The following is a 9,151-nucleotide window of genomic DNA, read 5'->3' as shown; positions in this document are numbered from 1 at the left end:
CAGTTGAGAGCAGGACAGTTGCAAAGGATGAGAAATGCTTCCTGTACTTCTCCTTCATAGGAGCACATTCTCATTCTTTCTTTCCAGAAATAGCAATTGAGCAACGTGCTCTGAGCTACAGGTCGGAGACAAAAGCTAGTCACATATGCTTGTATCTTCCAGAAGCTCAGAGTCCACGGTGGCAAAAAAAAAAGAAAAAAGAGCTGTGGATGCAGCCTAGAGTTCACTGCCAATAGTGTGGACTACAAATGAGAAGATCTGTGCTTGAGTCCCAGGAAGCCTCATGGCTGGGCTTGTCCCAGGCTGAGACAGCTCACTATACAGATGATCCTGAGAGAGGAGGCAAAGGCATGCCTTGAAACAGAGCCAAAGGTCTGTGTCCTTACCCCAGATGGTAGAGGCACTTGAGAGACCAGATAGCAGAGCGAGGACACTGTCAATTTTAACATCAAGTATTCCAAGGCAGCTGCGCTTGGGTTTAGGTTTACTTATTGTCTAGTTCCTGCCCTGTTAGCTTTAATAGTCAACTTGACACAATCTAGAGTCACCCGAGAGAAAAGCCTCGACTGAGGGATTGCCCAGATCAGAGTGGCCTGACTGTGAGGCGCTGTCTTGATTGTTGGTGGATATGGAAGGGCCCCGCCTCGGCAGGCAATCCTGGGCTGTGTGAGGATGCTAACTAAATATGGGAGCACAGCTGGCAAGCAAAGATCCTCCAAGTTCTGGCCTGAGTTCCTGCCTCGACTTCCCTCAGCGATGGACCGGGACCTGAAAGTATAAGCCAAATCAGTGCTTTCCTCTAAGTTGCTTTTGGTTGGAGCGTTTTATTACAGCAATGGAAAGGAAACATTAACAGATGTTTTTGAGACGTGGTTTTGATGTGTAACACAGGCTGGCCCAGAACCTGAGATCCCCTCCCCTTGTCTCACAAGCACTGGAATCACAAACCCGTGCCACACAGGACTTAGAGATGCTATTTCTGCTCAGCCACAGAAATCCGCAGCACAGCACTGTGGGAATGTCTGGCCTGTCACACAGCACACCTCTGCTCAGAGCGGATTGGTACAGACAGACTGGTTAGAAAGAAGCTAATTCATGGTCCCAGAATGTGGTCCACGCTTTCTCGCGGCTGGCATTGTTTGGGAATCTTCTAGAAATGCAAATGCCTGGCCCCAGTCTGCTGAGGAGAAAGTGCAACTTTCTGAGCAATTTGGTAGCTGCTGAGCTCATTGAAATCAGAGGACGAGTACATAGTTCTGTTAGCAGATTCATCGGCCTCAGCTGTTCCCTCTGGCCTGTGTAGATCACAGAGAGAGGCCCGTGTGTTGTCAAAGCACAAGAACCAGGTGTGAGATGCAGAGGAGGCTGTGGGCATGCCAGGAGTGGAGCTCATACACAAACAACACCGAGACATAAATACAAACTGTAGAGAATGGGGCCAGAAAATTCCTTCTGTTCAGGAGATAAGCGTCTGCCTCCTGGGAGCCTTTTAGCTACCGCCCAGCTCCTGTCATAGAGAAAAGAGGCAGCAGGGAGGGGGATAGAAAATCATGAGCCTGGAGAGACGGCTTGGTGGTTAAGCGCTAGCTGCTCTTGCAGAGGACAGTGGTTCAGCAACATGACCTGACGTGGCTCCGGGAAATAAGACCTCACTGGAACTTTCCGAGAGAGGGAAAAACCAGGCAAAATAAGCCGAGGGCGCATCCCCTCACCTCACAGTGGCAAAGCGGGCTCTCCAGGGACCTAGCCTTGACTTGACTATCTGCAGGAGTCAGAGCAGCCCAGGCTTGACACGTCACAGCTGCTGGGCCCTCGCTGGGCCTCCAGCAGCCACCTCGGGTGCTCACAGGGCCTGAACATGGCTTGGGAGTGAGCCAGCGGCCCAGCGCTTACCTGCATGTGCTGTGCCCTGGCTTTGAAGCCCAGCATGCGAGGGCATGTGCATATATGCCTATGTGCTGTGGAGCCCAGTTAGATGGCTGAGTCTTCCTCACTGGCTCTCCACTTTATTTCTGAGGCAAACCTGGAGCTCTTGGATTGGTCTAGGTTGGCTGGCCAGCAAGCACTGGACTGCCCTATCTCTGCCTCCCCAGTCCTTGGATCACAGGCACAGAACTCCACATCTGCCTGTTCCATGGATGGTTGGGACTGACCTCGCTCCCGGGTTCTGCTGCTCCCATGGCAAGCGCTTTACCAACAGAGCCATCTCTGCAGTCGGGTGCTGACTTGTATGAGGCTGCTGACATCCCTGAAGCCCAGGGCACTGTCCAGACTCCAGGCTCCTGTCTCACATGTGTTATGGAGGCGGCCGCACAGTCGCCGGGCTTATGCAGAGGCTATTAAAGATGCAGTAAAGGAAGTAGCAGACAAGGGGAGGGCGCCTTCCTATCTGTGCTACCTTCATAGCTGGCCCTGCACATGCAGTTGCTCCAGCTGACTCGATCCTACAAGGTTTATGGGTTTGCTCTGGCCCAGAGGCTTCTTAGATCCTCACCGTTGGGAGAAGGCAGGTCTGGGGTTGACATGTGACAGCTGTGCTAGGCTTCCCTGCCCTGAAGCAGCAGCCTTGAGACTCCTCAGAGCTGGGGGGGGGGGGCGGGACATTGTCTTGCCCACTACATCTGCCTTTTTGCAAACATCCTGCTACCACCCACCCCCTTCTCCTCCCATTCAAGCTGTTGCCCCCCACCTCCTCACCCTTCCTCCAGCTTCCAGCCATTTCCTGTTTTAAAATAATTTGCTGTCTCTGGAATGATGGCAGGCCAGCATCAGGCAGTAACGGTCTTCCCCAGAGTTCCCCTGAGGGAGTCCCAGAAGGGAGCACAGTGGGTGAGTGGAGTCACGGCTTCCCACAGCAACAGGAAGTGGAAGCAGACCAAACAGTAGTTCTTAACCCCAGGAGGCCTTCGTCCCAGCCTCTTCAATTAACAGATGCCATCCTCAGATGCTTGGAGTCCCTCAGTCCCCTGGTTGCTTTTGGTAGACTGTCTAATCAGTGGAGACGATGTTAGAGGGTATGATAGGACACAGACAGAGTGGGACCAAAGCCCCAGTGGGCACTCCGTGTTATTGAACTGGAGAGGGTGCACTTAGCAGGAAGGTGAGGAGACGAGACGCCTGAGGGGCGCCTGGGCAACCGTCTGAAAGATGCCTGAACACCCACCTGCAAAATGGGCAGCCCTGGCACCTGGACAGTAACGGTTATGGGGAAAGCTCTGTGTGGGCCAGACGTCACCTAAAGAAAGTGTTCCGTGTGGGGTACCAAATTCTAACAGAAAATGTGGGGCGGTGGCTAGCCCCTGAGGAATGCACGGGATCATGGACAGGACCTAGGGTCCAGTTAACTGCCCGACTTTCCATTGCTGAATGGAGTTATCGGGCCAAGCATCGTGTTGTGTGGAAGGACTCCAGTGACTCACTGGAACTGTGTCTGTGTGTCTTTCTCCACACAGTGGACAGGGCAGTTGAGGAACACTCTTAGGAATATGAAATACGAACTATCTTTGGCTCTGAATTGCTGTACCTGGAGGAGAGCCCTGGGCAGCCCTCCTCGGCTGCCTTCTCTCACGGGTTGCCCAGCCTGACTCACATCCTGTCTGTACATGGACCCACTGAGGCCAGTGAGGGAGGAGGACCTCCGGCCATATAAGCCTGGTCCTTACCTAGCCAGTATCTGCATTAGATCCTTTGTTAATATGTAGATGGTCGGGTGGAGCGGGGAGCGGATCATATGTGAGTGACCCAGAAAATAGCTTTCCCCATGAGACAAAAGAGCTGTGGCATGTGTTTCTCTGGACAGGACTGCAGCACTAAGCAGCACCCAGGCCCTGCTCTCCTGGGCTCCCCTGTCCAGCCAGGCCACAGCCTAGGAGAAGTCAAGGTGCTCCGGGCGTTCCTACCGTGCTTATGCAGACATTAAGGAGGTTCCCGCCCCTGTGGAGGAGGGTGAGGTAAGTGCCCAGAGTGGGGTGCATCTGGGTGGGAAGGTGGCAGAGGCGGGCGGCACTGGCTGGGCAGGGCTGGGCCCCACTGCATGTGAAAGGGAGCCTTTGGGCCTTTCCTAACCAGGGTGAACAAGACCTGAGCACAACTGGAGGCCAGAGGCTGCCTGATCTCTTCCCACAAAGGCCCGTTTTGTCTGCTGTTTGTTTTCCTCTCAGGGGTGTTTGGAAGGTGTTCTGGTAGCTTTTGAGGGGAGGGGTTTGGGCTGCTGGCTGTTGGCTGTGCTGGCACCCAGGGTCTCACACATGCCACACGGCTCCCCACCTGAGCACTGAACACACACCCTCCCCCTTTCGGAGACTGGGTCTCCTGTGGCACAGGCTGCCCTTAGCTCACGTTGCTCCTACCTCAGCCTGTCCAGTGCTGGGATCTCGGACGTGTCTCCCTGCACTCACGCTGATTTGGGGCTGTGAGGGTCTAATTTCTCCTCTGACACGTTTTGGGATTCTTGTGCAGATGCAGATGTGTCAGCTCTGCAGACAATCGCCGCCTCTAAGCCTGATGCCAAGTAGCCCATTTTTCTTTAATTTAAAACAATACTATGTCGAATCTGCCAGGCGGTCATGAATCCACACTGGAGCAGGATATGCTAATATCCCAGCCTCACTCTCAAATCCTGTCTACACACAAACCCTCAGACTCTTCCACTAAATGGGCTAGGAAGCCGCTGTGGTGTTAGTAGCTGGTTATTGGGGGGGGGGGGCGTTCCCCACAAACGGCTTTCCTAGCCTGGGGTAGCTGGGATCCTGAAAAGTAACACCTGCCACGTAGATGTCCTCCCTCTGAAAACTTAGGGGGACTGACTGGGTTCCTGAAGTGTCTGTGTGCATCCCAGACACCACTGCTCAGTCCTGCACCAGCTCAGATTCCCTGTCCCAGCTCAGCCTCCCTTCCTCCAGCTCAGCATTAAGATGATTAAGTTTAAAATTCATGGGCCTCTTGTGTGCCGAGTGATGAATGAATAACTTAAAAGCAGAGATCAGTTAAAGCACATCTTGCAGGAATGTTGACTCTCTGCCCAGATTAAGGGAGGAAATTACATTGCTGTGCAGAGAGGAGAGGGGAGAGAGCCCTCTCTTCGTGTCGAGTCTGTCCTTAGCCCTCCAAGAGCAGGAACCACGGCTATCCCAAGGTTCCCTCTGGCTTTCCCTGTGTTGTATGCAGCCATCTCTTAGAACCCCCAAAAAAGCGGAGAGTGAAGCTCCCTGCTGGGGCCTTGTTTAGAGGGCCTCCTTCTGGAACTTGCTCTGCACTGGCCTTTGGAAGGTGATTGCTGGAGACTTTGGTACTGGAGTACTGTGGGGTCTGATGTGCTCTGCATGTAGCACCTGACACAAGGGTTCACACACACTGTGGATGCACAGACACGGATTGGATGCTAGGCAGGAGCCCAAACAAGAAAGAACGATGAAAGTAAGGGAAAGGAAGAAACTGAGTTTCCTCAGCTCCATTTAGTATTTTATGGAGACTGTACTTTGAGGAAAAGGCACAGTTCCTGAGACAGAATGATGATCGTGGACACTTGGGGCTCGAAGGTTAAGGCAGCTTTCTACTGTCGTGAGGTCACTGCAGCTTGTATACTAGCCCAGGGGCTCCTTGGGGCCCGAGTCCTCTTCCTAATGTGCTCTGGCAGGAAGAAAAGAGAGAGGAACCCCACAGAAAGAAATGAGGTAGCTTAGAACATATCAAGTATTTTATAGAACCCTCTGAAGCTCACAGTCTGGCTCTAGACAGCCTTCCCCAGGCCAACCATGTGTGCAGTTCCCACCGAGGCCTGGAGCACAGCTCATGTGCACTGTCTTCACAGAGTGCCCAGAAAGTCCTTCTGTCAGCTGGACGTGTCCTTTCTCCTTCGTAGTGGTCTCTGGCTGTTGCCTTAAATCCCCTCCGCATTCAGCTTAGGGCCATTAGACACTCAAGAGTAGGAACTATTTAGTCAACCTTAGCATAAGCTGGGAGTGATGTGCATGCTGGTAATCCCAGCACTGGGGAGGCTGAAGCAGGAAGACCTCAAGCTTGAGATCAGCCTAGGCTCCATAGAAAGACCATGGCAACATGGGGTCGGGATCAAGAGAAGGAGAGAGAGAAGGCAACTCTTCTACATGGTGTGTGTGTGTGTGTGTATGTATGTGTGTGTGTGTGTGTGTGTGTGAAAGACAGAGAGAGAGGAGGAGGAGGGGGGGAAGGGAGAAGAGAGAGAGAAAGAGAGTTCAGGGCTCTGCATTTCAGTATGTTTAAAAAAGAAGAAAGAAAGAGAGGAACTCCTGAGAAAATATTGTTGATTACGGAAGAACATTATGGTTACTAAAGAACAGAGGAGAGTCACAGTGTTGTCCTTCCTCACTGTGTGTAGACAGGTGATCGTGCCGTGACATGCTAAATGCAACTGAGACAGGGGAAATTTGAATCCTTCAGTGGCGGTTTGTATTTGCAAGAAGTCTTGCTGAACTGTTGAGGCCTATGAAGCAGATGAGAGTGTCCCCGAAGCTCATCCCAAAGCCCAGAGATTGCAGTGGGTTCTGCTTACTCAGCCCTGCAGCTTGGGCGCTTTTGCTGCCTTGGTCTTCCTTCATGCCATCCGAACCACAGGGCGGGCTTCTCCTCGGCAAATGTGAGCAGCTGCCTTCCTCCATCTGCCTCTTACACTGTGCTGGCATGAGGGCTCCACTGCAGAGGCGGAGGGAGTGAAGGGAGGACACGGCTCTTGTTTGGGGTCACACAGGGTTTCTCGTATGGCTTCAAGATGTGCTGAGGGTTTGACCTAAGGAAGGGGCAGCACTGTGCGGCTATGGGTACAGCTGGCTCTTCTCTCCTGCTCTGTCACCCGATCCTCCTTGCCATCGCCTGTGGGTGCCCTCACACATTATGGCGGCTCAACCTACTCTCTTCTGCCCACCCCCTGCTGATTTACCACCAGGTCCTGGCTCCTGCTACTTGATGCTGTGAAACAGTTTGGCTCAGCCAAGCCTCACCTCCAGGAACTACGGATGCCACCAAAGTTTCTTAAAAAAAAAAAAAAATCTGTGCTTGTGATCCTCCCCCTGGACACATCTCTGAAAGTGACTGGAGACCTTCCCAAAGCCACGTTCTTCACCTAGATGTAGGACCCCACCCTCGGAGACTGGTGGCTGTCACAGGGCATGAGCTCAGCCTGTGAGTTTACTCCATTCACTTTGGCCAAGCGCAAACACACATCAAGGGTTCTCCTCCCTCCCTGGGATTGCGCAGCCCTCCAGGCTCTGGGGCGCAACCAGAGTTGTGCTTACTGCAGGGAAACTGACTCTCCCTTTGCTCAGACCTAGTGTTGACTTTGGTGGTCATTGTTGGAGCTTGGAGGAGAAGCTCTGGTCAGAGACTAAAGTGAGTATCTCTGATGGCCTGCTCTCCTTTCCCAGGGTCCCACACATGAGAGTGGAGAAGTAGAGAGAGGGGTGCCTGGAGTATGCTAGGAAGCCAAGAAAAGGACAGAGATGGTCCCAGCACCATGGTGTGCTCCTCCCAGCTCTCAGGGAGGCAAAGTCAGGCAGATCTCTGTGAGTTTGAAACCAGCACGGTCTATAAAGCAAGTCCAGAACAGCCACAGCTACACAGAGAAACTCTGTCTAAAAAAAAAAAAAAAAAAAAGATGGATTTTTGTGTGTTACATGCAAAAGCATTCAGAGTGTTTCCAAATTTGAAAAAAATAAATACAAAGATGTGAATAAAGTGCTTATACAAAGGTTTGAGGCTGTTCACTGGATAGGATATCAAGACACCTAATCAGAACTTTGCCTCCCTGCTCTGGACCTGACAGTTACTTATGCATCACGGAACAGCTTCATAGATGGTCCAATGTCTGCACTCCTGTAATCAACAAACAAAGACACTCATAAAGCCACCTCCTCCTAATCCTGACTGTCTATAACACAGCAGCCAAGGGTGGATAGTTTATAAAGACAAGAAAAGTCATTTCTTACAGTTCTGGGGAGCCCAAGGGCAAAGGGCCTGCAGTCAACAGGGCTTTCTCATGCATGTATCATCCACCGCTGAAGCAGAAGGGCAAGAAAGTTTAGCAGAAGAGAGCAACCAAGTCCCGGCTCCACTGATGCTGCTCACTCATGACAAGGCCAGTCTTCAACAACTCACCTTGTGAGGACATGGCCCTCAGAGCAGGTCGCCTCCCGTCAAGCACGGTTGCATTAAGGAGGACACCGTTCCCAGGGCACAAAGTTCAGGGCACATCCAAACAGCACCCTGCCGTGAAGGAAAGGCCCTGCTCCCCAGGGCTGTCCACAGACTGTTTAACCACCGCTTCACAGATCAGGACCGTGTACTTGGAGGCTCTGGGAGCTCCAAAGTCATGTGAACATGGGGACTTAACTGTGCGGCCTGAAACTGTATAGCTTGACTAGTCCAGCTTGCTCACCACAGTGGACACACACAGCTTCTGAGGTCTCGATCTTTTTGTGTCACAATCTCTCGACAGGAGGAAGATGGCGGTCTGCTGAAGAAGAAATGGCCAACGGTAGACGCCTCTTACTATGGTGGCCGTGGTGTTGGAGGCATCAAAAGGATGGCGGTAAGACCACAGTTATTGTCTGTGTGCCAGCCACCTGGAGCTAGAACCCCAGAGTGAATGCTGGTAGTCCAAGCCTGAGATTTGGGGAGATGGTGCCTGTGAGACACAAAGGTGGGGAGGTGGAATGGTATGGCCTTTAACTGCGTGTTGACTCTGGCCATCACAGGCCAGGAGAGGCCCGTCATCTGCCAACCTCCTCGCCCCCTGCCAGGGGTTCCTTTCTTCACTGGACTAAAACCCCACTTCTGTACCCACCCAAGAGTTCTCCCTCTAATTCTCCCAGCCCATGGCTCCCTGCTGCTATCACCCCTCCTGCTCTCCACTTTCCCCTTTTCCACACACCTTACTTCTCTGGCTCACGATCCTGAAGGAACAGAGGACCTGGTAGCGTGCACATCACCCTGTCTCTCCTGTCAAGGGGCACACTGCAATCCTGTAATTCTGTCCTATGAAGTTTCACTTATGTTAGGTCCACTGGGGAGAAAAGGGCTCCACAGAGGAAGGGGCTAAGCTGGAAAAGGCAAAGAATTCAAGAGTCAAGTTGCCAGAGCAGTAGCATGAGTTCCCCCGAACCCTGATTTCTCAACAACA

At 52.4% G+C, this 9,151-nt stretch overlaps 1 long non-coding RNA gene across 2 annotated transcripts; it reads right to left on the bottom strand.

Annotated features, from left to right (window-relative positions):
• Positions 1 to 394: 394 nt before the first annotated feature.
• On the bottom strand, positions 395 to 8,221 carry LOC132649434 (uncharacterized). Of its 2 annotated transcripts, none has more exons than XR_009587870.1 (3): positions 7,959 to 8,221; positions 6,530 to 6,669; positions 395 to 768 (listed from the first exon to the last, which is right to left on the bottom strand). It is a non-coding gene; the product is annotated as an uncharacterized LOC132649434 (long non-coding RNA). The 2 variants fall into 2 exon arrangements; XR_009587869.1 differs by lacking the exon at positions 395 to 768 and adding an exon at positions 5,040 to 5,628.
• Positions 8,222 to 9,151: the final 930 nt, after the last annotated feature.

This window comes from Meriones unguiculatus, chromosome 20 (assembly GCF_030254825.1).
Source record: "Meriones unguiculatus strain TT.TT164.6M chromosome 20, Bangor_MerUng_6.1, whole genome shotgun sequence".
In the NCBI taxonomy this organism is placed as follows: Eukaryota; Metazoa; Chordata; class Mammalia; order Rodentia; family Muridae; genus Meriones; species Meriones unguiculatus.
Note: the sequence above shows the minus strand (reverse complement) of the source record. Positions and strands in the feature narration are given on the sequence as shown.